The sequence below is a fragment of the Dermacentor silvarum genome, chromosome 1 (genome assembly GCF_013339745.2).
Source record: "Dermacentor silvarum isolate Dsil-2018 chromosome 1, BIME_Dsil_1.4, whole genome shotgun sequence".
In the NCBI taxonomy this organism is placed as follows: domain Eukaryota; kingdom Metazoa; phylum Arthropoda; class Arachnida; order Ixodida; family Ixodidae; genus Dermacentor; species Dermacentor silvarum.
In genome coordinates this window covers 264265052-264290044 of record NC_051154.1, presented here as the reverse complement: position 1 = coordinate 264290044, position 24993 = coordinate 264265052, and the positions used below count along the sequence as shown (strand labels likewise).

Below are 24993 nucleotides of genomic sequence, written 5' to 3'. Positions count from 1 at the left end.
TCACTTGAAAGTGCTTAAAAAGTTGGCAAATGCTGTTTATGTACCTTTAAGGTGTATTCCATTTTTCGTTTTATTAACAGCGATAAATCGCTCTCGACCAATCGCGGCCGGGCTGCCTTTGTGATCTCCGACGTCGTCAGGAACGTGTAGTGCGGGAAATTCGAAGGGGTGTCAGCACCTATCCTTCAGTTTTTCGCTATTTTCTCGCTTATTAAACTTCTCTACCAGTAAGAATGGTATGTCTGTGATCGTGATAGAATAATCTACTATTAAAGCTGAACTTCCGGTTTCTCTTTAGTGTCCCTTTAAGAAAGAAAGCTTAGCAATTGAAAAAAAAAGTACGGTCTCGTTCCTACGCGACGATGACTTGAAATTGATTCAAGCAGTTAGCGAAGGTGGTTTTGTAGTAGCTAATTCCGGGACTTGCCGACAGTTGGCGCAAAGGGCCTTCCACGGCAATTTCAATTCGTCCGTGAATTTCCGCCCAACAAAGGCCAAGAAGCTCGCCATCGAAAGTTGCGAAAAAGCAGGACTTACGAAGTTGGCAGTCACGCACAACAGCTCCAAAGAGCTTTGCCTTTCAGATTTTTTTCACAACGAAAACCCACAAGGAGGGCACCCCCTATAGGGTCATCGTTTCCGAGGCTGGAACTTGGCAAAGGTGTCTGGGATTTTACCTGCTAAACTGCTTGTCGTTGTTAGAAGTCAAAGACCCGTTTTTGTTCCGCAGCCCGTGAGAGGTTTCTCTGTACTTGGCCAAGTCCTCCATCCCGGAATATTTGCCTTCTCAGTGGACATAAAGGATATGTTTTATTAATTCTCCCGAAGAGGACCTTGCCACAGTGGTACAGTAGGGCATCAATGAGCATGGCGTCTTGCGATTCCAGAAACCCATCGGCACCAGTGTTGCCAATTTTTTTTTGAAATTGCTGCACCTTTACCGGTGCTCCACAATGGTTAGGCACAATAAGCAGTTGTTAGTGCGAAAGAATAGAGTCTGCATAGGCTCCCATATCGCCCCAATTTTGAGCGACCTTCTCCTTGCACACTATCATAAGCTCCTGCAGGGTCACATAGAACACGTTGGACCACTAAAATTGTTCCGCTACGTCCGATGACTTCTTTGTTTTAATCAGTGCCAAACCAGAAGAAGCCCCTGTCCAAGTAGATCAAATTTTCAGTGACTTCCTGTCCATTTTCCAAGGCCTCACCTTCACTAAGGACTGTCGGTAGAAGGTGTAATCTGCTTTCTTGACCTGAAGCCGAACCTGAGCCCCAGCCACATCTGCTAAGCATATGCCCCTAGCTCCAAGAAGCACCTTCTTCCCTACACGTCGGGTCACACGAGAATTGTCAAGCGTGCCATTGCACTTGGAGCCCTCAAAAATGCCCTTTATCGTTCCTGCCACCATGAAATTAAACGAAGCTTCAACAGTCAAATCCAGTGACTTAGAGCAAGCGGCTACACGGAAGACCTACTTTGCTTCTTGTCTGAAGTTTTTGCCAAAGATATCAGAACTCCCAGGGATAAGGCAAGGCCTGAGCTCGACAAAACAAAACTAGTACGTGCACGACGTTTCACACAGAATTAAAAAAAGCAGCAGGGCGAGCCGGTGTTCGTGTTGTTTTCTCGGCCCCCAACAAACTCGGCTCATTATGCAGGAAAGTGAACGCCAGCCACTCCTACAACCGTTCTGCAGCAAGAATCACACCTTTGGCAGTCAGCGTTCGTCCTGAGTTCTTCCTTCTGTCCCTGTTTTACCGCTTTTCTTTATACCATAAATGCCTGCCAACGAGCTCGCCTTCAGGCCCTTTCAAGACACAAAGTTGTTCGAAGTAACTAGACGGGTATAGAAAACTATTTTTGCGGAATTCCTCAAGGTGCTGCATACGGGTAAATGTCAATTTTTTCCTTTCATGAGCTAGAGGAGTATACGTACTCACTGAGGCTCGCGTTTGCTACTATTGTGTATTGCGAGCCCCGTTTCTTAGAATTACACTCTGTAAAGGTTCAACAATAAACCATTTCTCTGGCAGAACTTCTTAGTAGAAAAACCTGCTTTCCTAGAAGAGTAAAGCATAAATCCTCACTTCACTCGTTTTACAGAAATTGAAAGAATGATCGGTAGTCCGCAATATATTTAATTAGTCCACATCATTAGCAGCTTTAGACAAGCCAGAACCCTTAAAATGTAGTTCACTGCAACATATTGGCTTAGGTCTGCTGTTTTTGTTCTCTGTTTCCTGGATGTGCCAAAGGTAACACGTGCATTTAGCGACATCGACTCTCTTCGTTGCACGGTCGCGCTCATTGGCATTTTTACTCTTTTTCTACCAGGTTCGCCCGCTCAGAGTAGCCGGCAGTTCGGCGTTGTACGCACGGAACGGCGCCCAATGACGACATAACGCGCCCGTCGTGTACCGGCTGTCTCCATGGCAGCGCTCTGTCACAGCTGTTAAGGCACAACAGTTCCAAGCTCTGCAGGCGTTCATACTGCCACATCTGCCGTGATTGTCTTAGCTGAGAGGCTGACTATGCGGCCGTGGTTGACCGTGGTTGACCACCGACTTCCCTTGACTCACGTCGCTGGTACCGTGGGTTTACTAGACGCGTGGAAGCGGATTCAGGGCCTTTGTACGCTGAAGTGCTCGTCTGCTGGGGCAAGGCTCGTCATCGAAGTCCACGGCAAGCGCTACGACCAAGTCTGCGCGCTCCTATGCCCGAGACATTTGTCCAACGACATGGTGGCCCCGCTTGCACCGAGCGCCAGCATCTTTAGTCTCTCATTTTTTTGGATTATTTATATGTATTTGCGTGAATGTAGTATTTTTCTATGTGTTTTAAATACAGTTATTCGTTATTGAAGTTTGTTGCTGCGTGAGTCGATTCCATGATCAAGCATTTAGCGCGCGCTGACAATGGAAAAAATGAAATGAGCCCTGTATTCTATAATTTATTTCTCACTCTCAATCTATTATTTCTTCTTTAAGTTACAGGTCACAATAGTTATGAGATCCTAATCAGTCTAAAGGCTATAACGTGATATTCAGGATACCGCGTGATCATATGCATGCCAGGCCAGACAAATGGTTACGTAATAAAATTTCACGTTTGCATACAGTCCTCCAGATTAACACGCGCTCCTCGGAAAGATGTTCTGCTAAAGCGGCCATGATTCTGCCTTGCTTGTGAAGAATTCTTAGAGGGAAAGTGCAGCAAGACACGAACACATGCTCACACACAGAGAAATGTATCGGTGGCTCTCTTACCTAAGAGAGGCTTGTGGGCTGTTCGTGATGGTAGCTGAGGTACACAATTCCGTGAACATATATTTTGTGTATGTCGATGAAAATTAGTGTGCAGATGTGCAATTTACTGTTTCTGTCGCTGATGCTCTTTTCTATGAGCCGCGACGATATTACGCATCGTAGCCAGCGAGGAAGTGCGAGGGGTTTTTTTACACAGCGGGAGCTTGTTTTGACGCTTCCACAGATTTAGAAGCCACAACGACTGTGACATGGTAGCGATACGCTTCGCAAAACAATAATATATTCACGAAAAGTCGCGTCAACCGACTTTGCACGTGCAGACTAATACTCTGCAAATTCGCAGACCAATCAATTTATTTGTTCTTTTAGTTGCGTAGTCTATTTTTATTTCTATTTATTCAGTTCATATATAGGCCCTCTCAAAGTCTTTGCTATCAATTATTTGCCAAATGCTTTGTTCTGAATGTTCAGCTTTACCTCTTGTACGCTGTGCGTTTCAATACAGCCAGTGTAGCCAATCCCCCTCGTGGGTACGGGCCATACTTTAAGGCAACAACAACAACAACAACAACAACAACAACAACAAGGAAATTCAGCTAAGCCGATGCCGGAAATGAATAATAGTTAAAGTGGTAATACCCAACTCAAACAATGATGAGAAACCCAAAAATGCTCTAACTAGAATGAGGTAAAAGCTGCTATGCACGGGTAATACATAACTCTGACCAAAGAGAAAAAGGAATATCCAAATTCAACGAAAATGTTAGAACCCATTTGAAGCGAAGGTTTAGTCAAGCGGTGTCTTTTGAATTCTACAGAACTAACTGCAATGTACACAGTGGCCCTCACGTCATGGGCCGTGCCCAAAGCGAAGTGCGAGACATGTGCAGAAAGCTGGCGGGCAAAACATTTCCCTGGCGGCGTAGCTGCCATGGCATCTGCTGCGATGTATTTGTTCGAGTATGAGAGTTCGCTGCCGGCAACAGCCCGTTAGCGGTATGCCGAGAAGCTATTCTTCTCCGGCGAGCAGTACCCAGGTCCTTTCCTCATAGACGGCTGGAAAAGCGATCGGACGAGTTGGCCGAACGTGCGCTTAGACTACACATACAAGGTGTTTCAACGAACATTTTCAAGAATTTTTAAAGGTTGCCTGTGGCAGATAGCACAATTCTAGTTCATGAGCTGATCTACTCGAACAGGCGCAGCACATTACTTGCACAAAAAATTGAGCTGCATAATCGACGAATTACCAAAAATTCACTAATTAAGTTTTTAAGAAATTACCTCATGGTGCAAATTGCAACTTACAAATTCTAGCCATGGAGTTCCCAAGGCGGGTGCACTTGGGACGAATTCTCAGGAGGACACCAGTTTCGAGATATTAATTCCCGAACTTTGCGCAGAAATGCCTTGGCGTTACAGTTACTTTAATAAGAAAACGTAGTTTTATGCATTCAAGCACAAAAGTAACTGGAACGCGAATGTTTTTCTCCGCAATGTTCGGGAATTAATATCTTGAAGTGTTAGTTGAAACAGCCGGTGCACTTACCGTGTAAACACTCTTGGTCCATACACTACGGGAGTAATGAAATCCTACCCCTCACTTAAGGTTTACGACATTGCCATGCAAGGACATGTGCGAACATTTGGCATGAGCACACAGACGATTGACATCTATGATTGCGAACAAGAAGCTCGATCACGATATAATTGATCCAGATCGAGCAAAACCGTGACCGGAGATGCCGGTGATGGAGAATTCTATCCGGATCTAGGTCTGCCGCTATCTAAAGTGCCCCTATGACAGGGGCACCGATCGACGTGCAAGGATGTTTTAAGTGCTTCTACGCTACAGTAGCGAACTGCTGTTTACGCAGTTCACACTAATTGTGCACAATACTTCAACTACCATATAAAGCTGCCAACGTGGCATGTGCTCTTCACGTTCCCGTATACGCAATCTGCCTTTGTCCCGGTGGCTCCTCCTCTGTCCACGCTCTAAATAAACTTCATCCAGCATCAAAGCAGCAGGTCCCTTCCAACGCAGCTGCTCCTTGGTTCGAGTTTTTGAGAAATCCGCAAGTGAACGCTGCAGCTTCGGTCGGCGTTCTGACGGCTGCCATTTCTCGCGGCCCATTACCAGCACTCATGCTTGTAGCCGCTTCTCGTCTCTTGGGAAAGAGAAAAGGCCGATCATACTGCCTTTTTTCGCACGCTTTACGCATGCAACCGCTCAACCTGCTGGCATGAAAAACAGGCTCGGCGGAGGTGCACAAAGCACACGCACAAAAAGAAAGTAACACCCCCAATACGGGAAGCTGTCCGCGCGTGCCAACGCCCGTGTGGGGTGCTTTTTGCCCACCGAGCATTATCGCTTGTACTCGAAGATCACGTGACGTAGGTCAGGATAGATCTAATGTACACCTTCATATTATGCGACGTTAAATCTTAAGAAATGATTATGTTTATCCACAACAAAGATTACAACTTTATTTTCGTCTATTTTTTTACGTTTATTCACTGCGTGGCTCATAAGATATATGCCGACATCATACGCATGGACAGTGTGAGATAGATGTCTGTACAATGACGTGATAAGGACGAAGGCGATGTTGATGCTTTTCGACGGATGCTACATCTTTTTTGTCACAGTGGCACATACCCATTATGAACGATTGGACAAGAATGGGCACACACTCAGTGGCACAAAACCGAAATGTTAAATATCTAAGAAATCCAAGAAAATCAAAGAGCACATTGAATTTAAACGGTGTGCTTTAGACCTCGGCAGTAATATCGTGCCCAGTATAACCTGCGACGTGCTAGCCGTGGCCGGAGCCCTCTCCCCGTCGAGCTGGTGCACTAACGTGCGACGCTCTTGAGAAAAAAAGTGGACATGATTTCGGCATTCCACGTATAGCCCCATGCTTTTTGTCACCGCTATCTTGGCGGAGCGATGATAAGCTGCCACAGACACATGTTGTGGCATCTGCCCATTGCGATCGTCGCCTGTTATATTTATCAAACGCCACTGCCGTCGGAATAGTGGCTGTTTCATTACAGAACCCAATGGAATAGGACAGAATTCGATTTGTTATTCCAAAGTTTCCAGTATTCAAACAGCCCTAAAAGCCATGCAAACGGCAAGTTTACCACAGCCTCCGTTTTTAGGCATTATTGTCATAAGAGGCCATGTAATGCGTAGGACGAATAACCGGGGGACAATTAGGGTTACAGAATGGATACCAAGAGAAGGAAAGCACAGTCGAGGACGGCAGAAAACTATAGGTGGGGTGAGGAAGTTAGGAAATTCGCAGGGGCAAGTTGGAATCAGCTAGCACAACACAGGGGTAATTGGAGATCGCAGGGAGAGGACTTCGTCCAGCAGTGAACATAAATATAAGCTGATCATCGTCATCATCATCACCACAAGAGACAGTGAAAAAAAATGGGTGTGTAGGAGTAGGTAGGAGCCTATAGGAGCCGAACCCACGCCTTCAGCGAAAAGTGTGGGCTCGGTTCTCATAAGCGGCAAGCTGTTTCTTCTCCCATTTACATTTATCTTTACATAAAAAAAATCTAGTGATAAATAAACATGTCATATGCGCCAAGGGGAATATGTTCAAAAATTTGAAGGCTTACATCATCTAAGCGACAATATACCGCCCTTCATCTCTTATTCGTCTATTCGTGCCTTGTTTGTTTTGGATAAGCATTGACTCCCCAGCAGATTTCAAATTTCATGACAGCTATATCACATCCATTTGTTCGTTTGTATGGCTTCAGGAAGTGTTCCAGTCTATGCTTTGGTGTTATTACATTAATATACTTTCATTTGCGAACCCAGGTATAAAAGAAATGTCTAGAGAAGTAGTATATGGCCACACATATTACTTATTATTATTATAATTATTATTATAACTTAAAGGCCTTGAATATTTCTCCCCTCTCCTCCCGGCAACATAGAACTAAATATCAATCGTATTCTTCTTTTCATGAAGCTGTCAATGCCCTTAAGCGCCTGAAAGACCCGTCAATGTGGCCAATGGGTTGCTTGTTCAAGCCGTTCCGTGGTGTGCTACACGATGACATGATTCATGCTACTGAAATAACTCCCAAGGAAAAAAGTGGCATGTATTTTGGACATTTTTTACAAAAACGCTCGTGGACTTCGCACCAAAGCACGTGAATTTTTTTGCAATGTAATCTCATCTTCTTTTCCAATTTTTGTTATTTCTGAAACTTGGATGTGGGGTGACATTTCGTCTTCAGACTTCTTTCCACCGCACTACAACGTCTTCCGCAGTGACCGGGACTTCAGTAGATCTCAACCAAAAGGTGGTGGCGTACTGATCGCAGTTGACAATTCATTGAGATGTGTACGGCGCATCGATATAGAAAGTGTACGGGAGTCGATATGGGGCTAGAAGTCAGCCTAGCCCGACGTGAAAAATTGTTGATTGGATCATTCTATGTACAGCCGAATATTTCCCCTGTTTTGTATGATGAGGTCATCTCTTCCATTGAAAGTGTAATATCCTCCGATAGTAAAGCACAAAGTAATTCTTCTTGGTGATTTTATTACACCAGGTATTGATTGGAACACACTTAGATATTCTCATTACAATCATTACACAGAGAAGAAATGCAGCTTGTTGTTGGACTTTCTGTCCTTCTGTTCCCTTCAGCAGCATAAATACATCGCCAATTTCTGTGGCAACGTCTTAGATCTTTGCATCTCGAATGCTCATGTTTTAGATGTCTCTCGTTCCGAAATTTTCCTTCTGCGTACCGATAAGTTTCAAATCTGTGTCAGCACTGAGGCAGAGCTCCTCCAGTGGCGTAAATGAATCCCCACGCTTTGCTTTCAAGCGTGGTGATTATCTTGGTTTTTATAATTTCTTGTCCACCACCGACTGGTAACTGGTTACAGACAAAAGCAATGTTAATGATCAAGTAGATCAGTTTACGGAGCTTGTTTTGAGCAGTATGCGCAAATAGATTCCCCAGTACAGGTCTAAACGCTCTAGATGTCCCCACTTGTTTTCGTCTAAACTCATAATTGCCCTAAAGCATAAAGATCGCGCACACCGAAAATCTAGAATTCCGTTGTCTAATGAGTGCAGAGAAGAATTGCGCGTTTTTCGGGCTCTCTGTAAACGTCTCTATAAGCGGGATCAAGACTCATTTAGCATTCTTGGAAAAGAGCGCCTCTGACTGGCCGGCGGAATTTTGGAAGTATATCCGTAAGCGCTCCAATAAACATGGAGAAGGTTTTCGCTTACTTGACTCAAGAGGGGCAGACGTCCAAGCAGTCACGGATTGTTTTGCAGTCCATTTCTCTTCCTTATATAAAGATGCAGGTTTCAACGCTGGTGTCAGTCAGCAGCACACGACGGTTCCTATATCTAGTGCGGTGTTGTTTGATAAAACGCTTGTCTACGAATGCCTTAAGCGCTTGAAGCCTTCCCTATCCTGTGGCCCTGATGGCATCCCCTCCGCAATTCTAAAAGCTTACGGCAGTATATTTGCTCCAGTATTGACATCTATATTTAATAACTCTTTGACTACTTCCACTTTCCATCACATGTGCAAAACTGCTCGTGTTTTCCCTGTATTTAAGTCAGGATGTAAATCAGATGTGTCGAATTATCACCCAATTTCTCTTCTCTGTGCTGCGTCCAAGACTTTTGAGCTTACTCTTCACAACATATTGTCTTTTACTGTGAAGAACTCGCTCATTCCGAATCAGCATAGATTTCTCACCGGCCACTCCACTATCACAAATCTTGCAAGTTTCATGACACAAATCTCCACGCCGGTACTTCAAAGGGGGCAAGTTGACACCATTTATTGTGATCTCAACAAGGCTTTTGATGTAGTCAGCCACTCGCTGCTTCTGATCAAGCCTACGCACTTTGATGTTGACTCGTCAGTTGTGAATCTCTTGCGCAGTTATCTTCTTGATAGAACGTGTTATGTTAACGTCAATGGCCAGACGTCCTCTTCTTACATGGCAACTAGCGGCGTCCCTCAAGGGTCAGTATTAGGACCACTTCTTTTTTTAATTTTTAATAATGACGTTATTTCTATTATTCGGAACTCTTCTTTCCTTCTATATACCGATGAAATCAAGATTTTAAAGAAAATTCACACTGTTGATGACTTTCGCGCCCTGCAGTCTGACCTGTTTTCCTTTTCAAAATGGTGCAAGGATAATAACCTTACCTTGAGTGCTGCTAAGACCAAAGCCATGACTTTCACACGCAAAACAGCAAGTATTTTTTTCTTATTCTGTAGATTCTGTGCCGTTGTGTAAGGTCTGCGAGATCAATGATCTTGGTGTACTTTTTGATGCAACCTTACATTTTTCGGCTCACACTAAACGTGTTGCAATGCGGGGTATGCGCTCTCTTGGTTCTGTATGCGGACTATTGAGGGAATGCAAGTCTCCTACACCGTTCCGCAAATTGTACACAACCATCCGTCTTCCTCAACTCGAATATGCGTCGGTCATCTGGAATGGCTCTTCTAGATCCAACAGTGACATTATAGATCGTGCCCAGAAAAAGTTTCTAAGCATGTATAATCACCGCTCTGCAAACCTGGACATTGCACCCTGTGCCACCACTGTTGGATTGTTGTCATTGCCCTCACTTCCTGACCGACGTAATCGCGCTGACCTTCTGTTTCTCTTCAAACTCATTCGCGGTAACCTCACGTGTCCCGAACTACTCAGCTGTGTCATGTTTCGTATCCCACGCAAGATCACCAGAGAACATAGACCTTTCCATGTTCCTGCCTGTCATCACGAACACTCAACTGTCCACAGGATACAGAGTCTTTATAACGTTTACTTTCGTGATCGTGATATCTTTCATAACTCCTTGTCATCGTTCTTTTCTGAGCTTTGCCTTGTGTTGTACTTTCATGGATTGTTCAAGTGCACTTCTCCTCCTTTTCTTTGTTTTGTGTTTACTTTGCGTTTTGTTGTCCGTACTCTCTTCTTTCCACAATTTTTATTTTTATTCACTTATTTTTTAATGATTCTCTCCTACAGTGTTTTGTTTTTTGGTTTGTAATGTATGCGTGCGCCAGCACTCGCACCTTAGTGTTGTTCCTGGGCACGTTAAATAAACATGGCTGATTGATTATTATTATTATTATTAATATTATTATTATTATTATTATTATTATTATTATTATTATTATTATTATTATTATTATTATTATTATTATTATTATTATTATTATTATTATTATTATTATTATTATTATTATTATTATTATTATTATTATTATTATTATTATTATTATTATTATTATTATTGTAAAGAGGTTTATCGGACGAGTCGAACAAACAGGTGGTAGCTAGGAAAAGTACTCAGGGAGAACAAGATGGTGGCGTTCGAACGCCGATCTCGTGCCTTCAGCTCGTAATGATGATCGCTGAGCCCAGGATGTCATCGTCTTCATTCCTTCATTATAAATGCCCCCGTCGAGAAAGGTGAAGCCATCCTGGGGCGCTATAACGTAAAATGATTCCAAACTGTTTTGATTCCAAAGTCCTGACGTCAAATTTACGTAATCACCAACGCAAGCATCGGGCGGTGACCCGCAGCGTTGTCTGAAGAACCCAATCAAACACTCTCCTCGTTTATAGGAGGTCACCTTTGTTCGCTTTGAAAACCAATAACATTGTCTACACTCAGTGGTTTTTCTTATGTAATTGGCTGACAAGAGGCGAGGAGCACGCTCTAGTGGAGAGGGTTTCGATGGGGCCGAGCCTGCACAATGAAAATAGATAACCGCATGAAGAGGCTGGTGCCGGCTTCTCCGATTGGTCCGCTTCGCCTTACTTAGCTTGCGGTCGCTGGTCGAAAATCACGGCGGCGTGCAACGGAAGGATAATAATGCCGCTAACACCGATCCTCAGCAAGAAAGAGTTGACAGAGCGATGTCGTATGCATGTCGAAAGGGCTCGATAACGATTTACTGCCAAGCGAAAAGGTTTATCATGCGCAAATAAATGCATGCTCACCGGCAGGTGTGAGTAGCGATGGCCTGTGTGATCGGCGGGCAGCCATCTTCTATTCCTTTCGGAACGGGGCAGTCTGTGGCTATTCCAAAAAATTTTTCCGTTTTGTTCGGCATAATAATGCATTTTTTTCGCGTACACGTCACTTTGACGTGTGAGTTTTCGTGGTTTTGTGACGTCACGTGACATACGGGCAAAGTGGGCGTAGCCAGAAAACTTTGGACCAATAGCAGAGGGCGAATGGTGAAAAGGCGTCGAATAAGGAATGATTATTTTTCTTTTGCGCTGTTTAATGGTTGCATAATCAGTGTTTACACGTTATATCACATGGAGAGATATTGCGGTTTTCGTGACGTCGTGGGACAGACAGGTGAAATTGGGAGTGGCCCGCAAATGCTTTCGCCAATCGTCGAGGCTGACTGCAGAAATTGGAATCAAAGCAGTTTGAATCATTTTACGTTATAGTGCCCCTGGCGATCTAACAGGTGGAAACAAGATGGTCGAAGTACGGCTTAATTGAGGCGGTCTACGTAAACAACACGTCTACGTCGACGATGGTCGCCGGGCGGCGTAAAAGGTTCAATGACGTAATATACGGGGGAGGTAGGCTCGACGACACGGTAGGGACCATGATAATTTGAGAGTAAAGTTTGGACGACAAACCAGGAGCGCAGGGCAGTACATGCAGCCACATAAGTGCTCCAGGAGCGAACGTTGCGACAAGAGTGTGGTAGTGATCGCGGGCGTTTTTCTGGCATTGTGGGTCGGCCGTAGTAAAGCGCTTGGCTAGTTGTCGGCAATCTTCAGCGTAACGGGCGGCTTCCAACACGAACGTGCACATATAGCAGCAACGTGTCGATAGTGTGCGACGGCTGGCGACCGTACAGAAGGAAGATGGGGGAAAACCCGGTTGTGACTTGCGTAGCGGTGTTCTACGCGTATGTCGCAAATGGAAGAACCAGGTCCCAGTTTGTTTGATCAGATGCAACATGTGTCGCAAGCATGTCGCCCAGTGTCCGATTAAACCGCTCAGTCAGGCCATTCGTCTGATGGTGGTAGGCAGTACACGTCCGATGTACAATATTGCACTGGTGTAGAAGTGCTTGAATTACATCGGAGAGAAATACGCGGCCACGGTCACTGAGAAATTCGCGCGGAGGACCGTGTCGAAGCCCAAAACGATTGAGAATGAAACAGGCGCCGTCCTGTGCTGTCGCCGTGGGAAGAGCAGCCATTTCGGCGTATCGTGTAAGGTGGTCGACAGCAACGATAGCCCATCGGTTTCCCGCCGTGGTCAAAGGCAAAAGTCCATACAGGTCAATTCCAATGCGGTCGAATGGGAGGTCTGGGCACGGGAGCGGCTGTAATGATCCTTCGGCAGGATGCGGTGCTTGTTTTCGTAGCTGACACTCGTGGCAGCCGCGAATGAACTTGCGGACAAAGCGAAGCATTCCGCCCCAGTCCGTATGCGTAAGCGTTCATAGGACTTGAAGACACCGGCGTGAGCACATTGCGGGTCGGAGTGACAGGACCCGCAGATTGTAGAGCGCAGCGTTCGGGGGATAACTAGGAGCCAATTCCTACCATTGGGCGAGTAGTTGCGCCTGTACAAGAGGCCATCACGAATGAGGAAGTGCGAAGCTTGGCGTTGCAGTGTTCGAGTGGACGAAAGGGTGAGTGCTTCGGATAAAACGACAAGGAGCGAAGCTGTCCATGGATCGTGGCGCTGTCCAGAAGAGACGGTGTCGACGTCAAGAGCTGACAATAGATGGTCAACAGTGGATATTGACGCAGCTTCGGGGGATAGTGGTGACCGCGACAGTGCATCAGCATCATTATGCTTGCGTCCGAAACGATATATAACGCGGATGTCATTCTCTTGAAATCTAAGAGCCCAGCGGGCACGGCGACATGACGGATCCTTCAGCGAAGACAACCAACATAATGCATGATGGTCTGTAACTACATCAAACGTGCGTCCATTTAAGTATGGGCGGAACTTGACAAGCGCCCAGACTATTGCCAAGCATTCTTTCTCGGTGACGGTACAGTTGGACTCAGCCTTGGTGAGCGTTCTGCCGGCGTATGCGACGACATACTTTGAGAACCCAGGCTTTCGTTGTGCGAGCACAGCACCGACGCCGACACCACTGGCGTCTGTGTGAACCTCAGTTGCGGCTGTAGGATCGTAGTGGCGCAGTATAGGTGATGTCAGGAGCCGGCGAAGAGTGGAGAAGGCTTGTTCACACTCGGAAGACCATGACGAGAGATTTGGTGGCGCTGCTTATAAGTTGGGTCAAAGGCGCGATTATAGAGACGAAGTTAGGCACAAATCGGCGAAAGTAGGAGCATAACCCTACAAAGCTTCGTAACTGCTTTAGAGTCGTCGGTTTGGGGAAGGCGGTGACAGCGCGTAGTTTAGCCGGGTCTGGAAGTACACCGTCCTTTGATCCGACGGGACCGATAATTGTAAGTTTTCGCGCAGCAAAGCCAGTTCAGTTGGAGCTGGGCGTTCTTCTGACACGTCAGAACATGGTTGGGGCGTTCAAGATGGGTTCCGAAATCTGGCGCAAAGACAACAATGTCGTTGAGGTAGGAGAGACGCATGTGTCACTTCAGACCCCGCAGAACCGAGTCCATCATGCGTTTGAAGGTGGCCGGCACGCCCATTGCATAGGCCGAAGACCATCACATTGAATTCGTATACACCGTCAGGCGTGACGAAGGCTGTCCTTGAACGGTCGGCATCTGCTAAAGGCACCTGCCAATACCCGGAACGCAAATGTAACGATAAAAAAAAACTCGGCACCTTGTAAGCAATCAAGGGCATCGTCAATTCTGGGTAAAGTGTACACGTCTTACCGAGTGACTTTGTTTAGGCGCCGGTAATCCACACTAAAGCGAATCGATCCATCCCTATTTTAACGAGAACCTCAAGGGATCCCCACAGACTTTGGAAGGGCGAATAACGTCGCGTTTAAACATATCATCAACCTGGTCCGTAATAACTTGGTGTTCCGAGGTGGTGACACGGTATGGGCGTTGTCGCACTGGCGAGTTGGAGCCTGTGTCGATGTAGTGAACAACGGTAGATGTTCGGCCAAGGGCACGTTGCACAACATCGAAAGAGTCGCGGAACTGGTAGAGCAGCTGGAAAAGAGCAAAGTGTTCAAATGGCGATAGTCCGTCTGCGATCGACGAATTGAATAGGTCGGCAGCTGGTACATCAGAAGGGTTAAGAACACTGTCGGCGTCGAGGGCGCGTCGTGATGAATCTTGCCATAGGGCAAAAATTTGGCCGATATCAATGGGTTGCACGGATCCAAGGGATTCACCTTTAAGCAGTTTGATGAGATACGGAAGAGGATTTGTGAAGCAGAGAGCGCTTGTTCCATTCGAAATGGAGAGGGTCGAATAAGGCAGAAGAAGTGGCTTCCGACTGAGAAGGAGGCGTGAATGTTCAAAGAATGCAGCGTCATCACATATGCTGTTGCAGAACACGGGGAGCAAAACAGCTGCTGTCGGCGGAATTTCTGTCTTCTGTTACGACTAGTTTGTGTGTGGCTTGATGAGTGTGGTTGTAGGGCGGGTCACACAACGGGAAGAGCTCAAGTTCAGATCTGGCACGATCGATAACGGCGTGATTACGCGATAGAAAGTCCCAGCCAAGTATGATGTCGTGCGAGCAGGATGAAAGGGCGATAAACTCAATAATATAGTGCTCTTGAGCGATGATAAGTCGGGCAGTGCAGGCGGCTATAGACCGTACAGGGTCTCCATTCACTGTACGTAAGGGCATCATATCAAGAGGCGTGGTCACTTTTCGAAGCTTGCGGCAAAGTTTGGCATATATAACAGAAACGGCAGCACCGGTATCGACAAGAGCATATGCATGTGTGCCTTCTCCAAAAATTTCGACAATATTCGACGGCAAACTTCGAGGACTTGAGCATTTAGACAGCGCAGTTCCTGCCTTATGAACTGCGGGGGTTATAGTTTCCCTCATTTTCAAGGGCTGGCCGACGACGCATGGGCGACAAGGAGCGGCGGTGGGGTGAAAGTGAGCGACGAGACGTGGTTTGCGGATAGTCACGAGAAGACTTGCTTGTTTGGGGATCCGGACTTTCATAACGAGATCGGGGACCATCCATGTAGTTCTGTGAACATCGTCTGAGTACCCTGGCGCGCGAAGACGGCAATGTCGGGCGATATGACCAGGGCCGCTGCATGCAAAACAGATCGGCTGGTTGTCGCGCTTTCGCCAGGGATTTGCAGCGATGGGGGCAGCCCATGTTACTGACGGCTGAGTCGGGGCTGCAGCATACGACACACCATGGAACGGCGAGGGCTGTTGTAGCTGCTGCCGCTTCACTGCCTCAGCGTAAATAAGAGGCGCGGCGACAGGGTGTTGCTGAATGGGCATCGGCATGGCCTCGGAAATCTGTTCTTGAATGACTTGTCGGAGCACGGGAGCCGACGGGATTGGTCGCTGCATTTGCTGCTGCTGGGGGAGCTCCTTACTCTGAGCAAACGACAGGAGAGACAACTGACAAGCCACCTCCTCACGAACAAAGTATTTCATTTGTGCGGGAAGGTATGAGTGGTCAAGCATGACGTCCAGTGCAGTGAGTGGTTGGTCAGTCACGAATGAACGTCGGGTGAGAGCCCGCTGCCTTCTCAATTCTTCATAGCTGTGGCAAGGGTTACCACTTCTGACACCGTTCCAGGGGACTTCGTAAGAAGCATTTGAAAAACATCGTCGTCGACACCTTTCATGATATGCTGTATTTTGGCACTTTCTCTTATTGAGGCATCGACGCGCCTCCAGAGATCGATTATGTCCTCGATATAGCCGGTAAAAGTTTCATTGGGTTCCTGTCCGGGTTTACTTTCAGTAGCATACAACTGGAAATTCAATAAAAGAAGAAAGAAAAAATGTCGCTTCGTGTTTAGAACTCTGAAAAACGATAACACTAAGGAAAAATTACACTCTTAAAGGTGCTTTCTCGTGTATATCTATACAGCTCACCCCCTTACACCCAAAGAAAAGGGTGTTTAAGCCAACTAATACACCCATTTGAAAGGGTTATTTTTTTTTGGAATTACACCCTTTCCCTAACGTATTTTGCCAAAATGCACACTACGCTTTATATTTAGAGCTATATCTTTTATTCGATCACTATCCTAGCCTTTCGGACGTACGCCGAAGTAATCCCGAAGTGCATTCCGAGACGTCTTAAAAAAAAACATTAAGCGAAAAAAAAAAAGCCGGGCTGCGTGGATTTGAACTGTGTATACCGACAAAGTGCTAAGTGGAAAAGTTACCTTTCACCCGCCGTGGTTGCTCAGTGGCTATGGTGTTGCGCTGCTGAGCACGAGATCGCGGGATCGAATCCCTGCCGCGGCGGCCGCATTTCGATGGCGGTGAAATGCGAAAACACCCGTGTACTTAGATTTAGGTGCACGTTAAAGAACCCCAGTTGGTGCAAATTTCCGGAGTCCCCACTTCGGCGTGCCTCATAATCAGATCGTGGTTTTGGCACGTAAAATCACATAAGTTTTTTTTAAGTTATACCGTTCGACTACTCCGCCTACACTATAGTAGTGTGAATAATACAGAACCTTAAGAATGCATGCCGTAGCGCCACATGCCGCTCTACTAGGCTGAGGCCACGCTTTTGAATGCTTCCCTTTATCTAGAAATCGACGCCAAGGTGAAACAATTTAAAAGAAGAGTAGTGTCTTTTCAATTTACGAACGGGGGCCCCGCGACAGCTCCACAATAAACGCTGTGTTCTTATCGGTATAGAAGATTGCTCCGCCATGCACCTGCGTATCATTATTCCAATCGCTACTCCATAAAAAAGCAAAGATTTACTCCGTATGTTATTGCGCCGGCTACAATGATATACCCCAGAAAGAACATGCGCCTGAACAACTAAGATTGGCTGCGGCGTTATGATTCGCTCCGATTGGCAGCTGATCTGTAAAACAGCATTGAGCCTCAAACTTAAAAGAAACCAGTGGTAAAAAGCTAAATGAAGGCCACCGAGTAGAAAAAAAAATAAAAGCTACGTCGTTCCCCTTCACCACCGGGGATGTCATGGACATGAAGTATCAGATTGGTATCCTGAGCCTGGTGTTGAGCATATGACGTGCTCGAACAATGATTTGGCGAAAACCGCTAGGAAGTAGACACTTATGGCTTTTCACTTGCTGAAATGCCCGAGCACCCTTAAATACTGTAAGGTGTATGTTTCGCACAAAACACATGTTTAAAGAAAGCGTGCTCTAAGGGATTTCTGCGAACAAATGCGTCCATTTTCAAATTTTCAGAGAAACCAAGGGTGCAAAAGGGGTGTTTCGACATCAATCTACACTCGAGGTTGTAATTGTCCAGAGTGTGCATTTCGTTAATCTGCCTATATTTGGTCACATGATGTGGACAAAAACAGTGTTAACTCATCGTAAACACGAAGGTGAAAAGGAAAAGAAAACTGCAGCCGGCATGTGAACTGTTCCACTTTTCTGTGGACAGACGAACTACCCGGGGGCAATGGAAGAAATATAAACTATCACGAGTAATATAGAGAAAAGTGAGAGGAAAGTTCCTACAAAACTGCGTGGCTGTAGACGAAAGAGGTATAAGAGGACATAGAGAAACGAACTACGCCGATAACTACTTTACAAATATTTCAAAATAAAATAAAACGAAAAGCAATCATGCCATATCAGCAATGAAGCTATATATAGGGAACCATGTTGGTGCGTGTTGGGCACGCTCAGTTCCCCATCGTTCTGGTGCGCCCCAGTACAAAATTGCTAAGCAAATTTGGCCTCGCAGACCTCCTGGTTTGAGTGGTGCCTGCAGCTTGAGCATATGGTGGTCAGGGATGCCTTTACAGAAATTGTACCGCCTTGCGAAAGTTACGATTCACTGTCGTACTCTCCGCAAAGCTCTGCAACACCTGTCTTTAATTGAAAATGCATTATTCAGATCAGATTTTTTTCGAAGGGACGTTTTATCTTCGCTTTCCGCCCGCCTACACCTTTGAGGGTGGAAGAGCAGCACAACTTGCGTTTGCCTTAGTATAACTTGAACCTCTGCCTCGTGTGCGATGACTGAGAAGGCACGCGAAGAGCGGCTGTCCAAATGCGACAACGATAACAGTCGGACAAGCGCTGGAAGACAGTAATATTATTACATGTGGGGCTGTTTGCCCCGAATGCGGTGCTACTGCAACAGTGTTTGAATGGCCTACGCATATAGTATGTGCAAACTTATTAAAGCTGCTGCTAATCTGTAACAAACTGGTGAACAAACTGACGGACAAAACGGAGCGAATGTTTGACATGCTACTGACCAGGCTGAACGAATCCGACGCGGGACGGAACGCGCAGTACGCAGCGGTCAACAACCAACTCGCGGCCATGAATAACCGAATCGAAGATCTGGAACGCGGGACGATGCAGCTGCAGCAACAGCAACATCACCACCACCTGCCCGGAAAGGCCGGGGTACCGTCACCCCAAGCGGTAAATGTACCGGCCATCCTCACCAGCGGCAACAACGCTAACACCACCCGCACTGGGGAAGGAGGGACGCACGGACAGTTGTGTCCCCCCAACACCTCTGCATAACAATCATGGCTGTGTTCCGCAAGTTCGACAACAGACGCATAGTCTGGCAGTGGAACTGCAGGGGCTTCAAAAACAAAAAAGCAACGATGGTGCAATACATGAAAACGCTTTCAAATAACAAACTTCCTGTCGTGATTGCCTTGCAAGAACCTTTCGACCGGGCCCAGCTCCCGGGCTATGTTACGTGTGGTCCCCCCTTCGAATGCATGGGGAGGGACGTCAGGGTGTGCACCCTGGTTAAGCGCGGGACGGCCTTCATCGAACACGAACTCGTGCTCCATGAAGAGTCGGACATAGACCACGTCCTGATCGAAGTCGTGCCGAGTAGTGGAAGAAGGAAGACCAGGCCTCTTCGTGCTCAACGTATATAGCTCCCCCTCGCAAAGAAACCGCACTCACACTTTCAATGCCCTCTTTCGCGAAGCGATGTCCAAGGCCGCCTCCAATCCCCTGCTGATATGTGGAGACTTCAACGCGCCGCACACTCAATGGGGATACGGAGCCGACTCACCGAAAGGGAAGAGGCTAGCCGGGCTGATGGACGAGCTCGGCCTGACTGTACTCAACGAACCGGCTTCGCACACCAGGATCGGACAGGGAGTGTGCCGCGACACATCCCCCGACCTATCCGTCTGGTCGGGCGCGGACATGGTCACTTGGTCGAACTCCTTCGAGGACCTGGGGAGTGACCACAGGATCCTGTGTGTGACCGTGGGAGAGAATGAAAGCGAGGAGGACGTCTGCCGAAAGGCCAGAATTGTGGACTGGGATAGATTCCGGAAAAATAGAGAAAGAGACAAGAAGGAGGGCCCGATTAAAGACATCAGCGAATGGTGCAGAGAACTACTCGCGGACGTAGAGAAATCCACCGATGAGATCGAATGGACGGACTGGCGACAAGAACCCCCCAAAGAAGGAGGAGACAGATCCCGCGGAGCTGGGGACGACGACGCTCCCCAACCGTCCAGAGTGGACAGCCGGCTGGCACATCTCGTTGCGGCCAAGAAATCCATGCAACGGAGAGCGAATAAGCAAAAACTCAACAGGAAGATACGCAAGAAGATCGCTGAAATCAACCGGGAGATCGAGACGCATTGCGGCCGCCTGTGCGAACAAGAATGGCAGGAGCTGTGTGACACGATGAACGGGAACATGAGCGCGGGACGCACCTGGAAGATTCTCAGGCACCTGCTCGACCCGGGAAGCACCAGAACGGCGACCCGTACAAAGATGGCCAAGCTGCGACACAAGTACAAGGACGACCCTGAAGCCTTCGCAGAGGAGATCGTGCAGACGCACCTCACTCGACCGGAAGGGAAGAGTCACCCCGAGTATCGCGGGGCTCCCAACGAGGAGCTGGACGCAGACTTTTCCGTGCAGGAAATTAGAGCGGTCCTCCAGCTATTGAAGACCAAATCGGCGCCTGGTCCTGACAGGATCACCAACAAAATCCTTAGAAACCTGAACGACGACGCCATCGAGAAGCTCTGCGAGTACATCAACTCGTGCTGGAAGGATGGCCGAATTCCGCAAGCGTGGAAGTCCGCGGATGTTATACTCATACCAAAGCCGGGCAAACCGCTAGAGGTCCGAAACATGAGACCGATCTCCCTCACGTCCTGCGTCGGGAAAGTGATGGAGCATGCCTGCCTGAACAGGGTGACGACGCTCCTCGAGAAGCAGGACGCCTTCGGCACCCACATCATCGGTTTCCGGAAGGGACTTTCCACTCAAGACGCCATGCTGCAGATCAAGGAACAGGTCGTGAACGCTCCGAGTACGCACGTGCGCGCCTTACTCGGGCTAGACCTCAAGAGCGCCTTCGACACGGTGAAGCACCTGGCCATATTGGACAAGATCAGCCGACTCGATCTCGGGGCGAGGTTCCACCGCTATGTCAGCAGCTTCCTGAATGGGCGCGAGGCGACGGTCAAGATCGACGGGGCAACGCCACGAACGGTCCGAATGGGCGGTGCGGGAACGCCGCAGGGCTCAGTACTTTCCCCTATGCTTTTCAACCTCGTCATGATCGGCTTGCCGGAGCGTCTCGATGCAATAGAGGGCATCAATCACACGATCTACGCAGATGACGTGACGGTGTGGACCACGGAGAACACGAGCGTCGGCGAAATGGAAGACCGGCTGCAGCGGGCCGTCCGGGAGGTGGAGCGGCACCTTGAAGGCACGGGACTCGTCTGCTCACCCGACAAGTCAGAGATCCTACTCCACAGACCGCGCAAGAAAGGACCCCTCCCGCAGGGCGTGCTCGACGCCCGTCGTTTGGGCGTACACGTCACGACGAGGGAGGGGACCCTAATACCGACGGTGTCCAAATTGCGAGTGCTCGGCCTGTGGCTGGAAGAGAACGGTGCCAACCGCGAGCTGGTTTCCCGACTGCAGAAGAAAGTAGCCGCTGCCACGCACCTCGTGCGGAGGGTCGCGAACAAGAGAAAAGGGATGAAAGAACACAACGTGACGAGGCTGATACAGGCGTACGCGCTGAGCCATATATCGTACGTTGCCGCGTACGCCGACTGGAACAGGAGCGAAACCGACAAGCTGAACGTGGCGATCCGCAGGGCGTTCAAAACCGCCCTGGGGGTACCCCAGTACACGCCAACCCACAGGCTCCTCGAGCTGGGCGTGCACAACACGCTCGAGGAGGTCGCCGAGGCGCAGAGAATCGCGCAGCTGGAGAGGCTGTCGGGCACCAGAACGGGAAGACGAATCCTCGACCTGCTCGGGATTCGATATCACGAGGCACGGGGACTGAAGGAAACGCTTTTACCGGAGGTCAGGGACGCCATACAGACGGAAAACATGCCGAAGAACATGCACCCGGTGCATGACGTGCAACGACGTAAACGCAGGGCGGTAGCAATCCTCGAGGAGCACGGAAGACGAGAAGGCGTCCTCTTCGTCGATGCAGCCAGGTACCCGCGGCCCGCCGTTAACGTTGGCGGCGAAGAGGGACGACAACCACCACCGCCACTACAACAGAATATGCGAGAAGAACCGGAGATGCCAACACCACCATCACTACTACTACTACGACAAAAATGGCAGCAGCAAAAGCGCCAACATCAACGACACAGCCGGCCGACGGCGTCGGCGCCCGCCTTCTCCATGGCAGTCGTAGATACGAAGGGAAGGATACGAGTCACGGCATCAGCGAAGCTGCCGTCGGCCGAGGCAGCGGAGGAGATGGCCATAGCCCTCGCGGTACTCCACGGAAGTACGGATGATAGCCTGATCATTAGCGACTCCAAATCAGCTATCCGGAACTACACCAAAGGTTGGGTGTCCGCGGATGTGGCGCGCATGCTCAACGCCAGAGTCGGGGACTTCGTGTCCGGCACGATTACGAACAAGGCCCTCAAATGGTTTCCCGCGCACGTCGGGGAGCTTGGCACCACCAAAGACAACAGCCGCGACAACAACGACAACAACAATACCAACGGCCGAAGACACACCGGCATTCCGCCCAACCACAACGAGCGCGCCCATCTCGTCGCGAGGCAGCTTACCCGCCGCGACGCGATCCCCCAGAGGGCAGCCGCCGCCGTTGTTGAGCGGGGCCCCAACGGAGGAGTTACCAACACAACCCAAATCGCGGCGGATGGAGCTGGGGGCCACGGGGACGCCAACCGCGACATCACGGAGTTTCCGGCCTCGTACCGAGAGGTTCTTGGTCACTAGAAGAAAGAACGCAAGAAATATCCACAACCCCACGGGCGGCTGGACAGGTCCCAGGCAGTCGACCTGAGGCGGTTGCAGACAGGCACTTTCACCAACCCCTACCACCTGCACCGCCTGTGGCCCGCGCGGCACCCATCGCCCGGCTGCCCCTGGTGCGAGCACGAACGGGCTGATATGGCCCATATCCTTTGGGAATGTCAACGCCATGAGCAAGAAGCACCAAGAGGAAGGCAGAAGACAACATCAGGACCGTCTGAAGGCGGGCGCCTCACAGAGAGATGGCAAGCCGCCCTCCTCAGCGAGGCACCCGAAGACCAGGAGTGGGCCGTCCAGCGGGCCAGGGCTATTGCCGAGGATCTTGAGAGATTTTTCTGCGGCGATGGACCCCTGGCAGCCTAGCCCCGGGCACCAACAGCCATATCTGTTGGACATATAAAGTTTATTCCTATCCTAATCTGTAAAAGCGGCTCGAGACATGTAGGATGATTAGTCAACTTCGTCGCGCACAAGCGTAAGCAAGGCAATTAGCAAATTATGAGTTTTGGTCACTTTCGGAGTGGTTTGACTTATCAGAGAGACTGTATTTGAAAGCGGCACTACACCTGTGATGCGACTTGAGCTTGCAACTGCGGCGCATTCTCGGTGAGTGGCAAAGCACCACCTGCGCGTTATAGGTGCCATGATAGCGTGGCTGGTGTTCCTGCGGGTCACAAGTGTTAACAAAACTTTGTAAATATCTCTCTTGAGTACGCGTGTGTGCTTATGACTGTACGTTCTGTTTGTGTGTATGTGTGATCACTGTGTATATCCTAATTATCATCCGGCACCTAGAGAAGCATGCCAGATGATCGGCCAGGCTAACATCTGCATATCATTAAAGTTTGTATTCCTGTCTATCTCTTATAGGCCATATAAATTGCACTAAGTATTTGCTTACTAACTAAACAAGCAGGGTGTCACGCGCCCGCAGAAAATATCAAGAGATCACATTCGATGAGATCTGTTCACGTTTTCCGCACGTTAAAGAATCCCATTCATTGAAAATTAATCTGGAGTCCCCCATTACGGTGTGCCTCATAATAAGATCGGCTTTTATGCACATAAAACCCAAGAATTGCTTTGTGAATTTTATGTACAAGGAAATCCCGGACTATAAACTCATGATAAAGTAAAGTGCTTCTTCGAGCAAACGTCAAAGGCCCATTTCAACTGTGATGTCAGCGCACGCAAGCAAGCAAAGAGCAGCCTGCAACTGAATTTGTACTTAATCATGAAAACTGCGTGCTGTTGTCACAGCGGCAGTCGTGGCCGAGCGGTTAAGGCGATGGACTAGAAATCCATTGGGGTTTCCCCGCGCAGGTTCGAATCCTGCCGACTGCGTGGTTGTATTTTTTTTTTTAACTTAGACGAGGCACACGAGGCCTGCATGCCTCGTGTGTGATGAGGGAGAAGGCACGCAAAGGGCGGCTGTTTTTTGTAGTTTTTTTTTCTTTACCCTATCTTGACCATTTTTGTAGGTGAAGCCAGTCTCGTGCATGTAGTTACACTTTTATTTCAAATATTACTAATGAAAAGCCGCAGTTTAGGCGAAGGATCGATATCAGTAAAAAAATAAACATTATTCGAATTAAGGTTCATAGTTTATAGACCCTACAAATTGCATTAATCTTTTTCTAACTCACCAAACAAGCATGCATGTCACGCGCGCACAGACAAGCACGAGCCATTGTCAGTCACGCTTCTTATCACGTCAGCGTTGTATGTAGCACTCAGTGCTACAACGCATGGCGTGATAACGAGCGTCGGCAGTGGCAAGTGAACACTTCGTGCGGCCGCTTTCTGCACCGCGTGAGCAGGGAAGTTCACTCGTTACCGACTCGCAACAGGCCTGCTGTAACTTTACCAACGTACGAACACCGCTGCTGGCGGCTCATATATCCTAGGCCCGAGGCTGCAAGAATCCCATCAAATCACGTGGATCCCAGGCCACGCGGTGCTCGAGGCGAATGAAACGGTGAACGTCTTCGCTCGAGTGCTAAGCAACCGAGCGGGGCAAAGCCAATCATCCCATCAATCCCCACCCTTTACCTTCGTGCCCCTGGCATCCAATTACTGCGACCGCTTCGAGATCCAGCGGCTCAACCGCACGATTTATCATCCCCCTCACAAAACGTTCAGCACTGAAGAGGCAGTAGCTCTCAGAATTATCCAAACTAACCCATTCCCAAACCTACACAGATACAGCAAAATGTACCCAATAACATATCGCGGCATCTGCCCCTGGTGGCGACACACGCCCTACACTCTTCCACATATCGTGCGGGTGCGGGAGCAAACCTCAACAC

At 48.4% G+C, this 24993-nt stretch overlaps 1 non-coding gene across 1 annotated transcript; it reads left to right on the top strand.

The window, feature by feature from the left end:
* Nucleotides 1–23946: 23946 nt before the first annotated feature.
* Trnas-aga (transfer RNA serine (anticodon AGA)) lies at nucleotides 23947–24028 on the top strand. The gene has a single exon. It is a non-coding gene; the product is annotated as a tRNA-Ser (tRNA).
* Nucleotides 24029–24993: the final 965 nt, after the last annotated feature.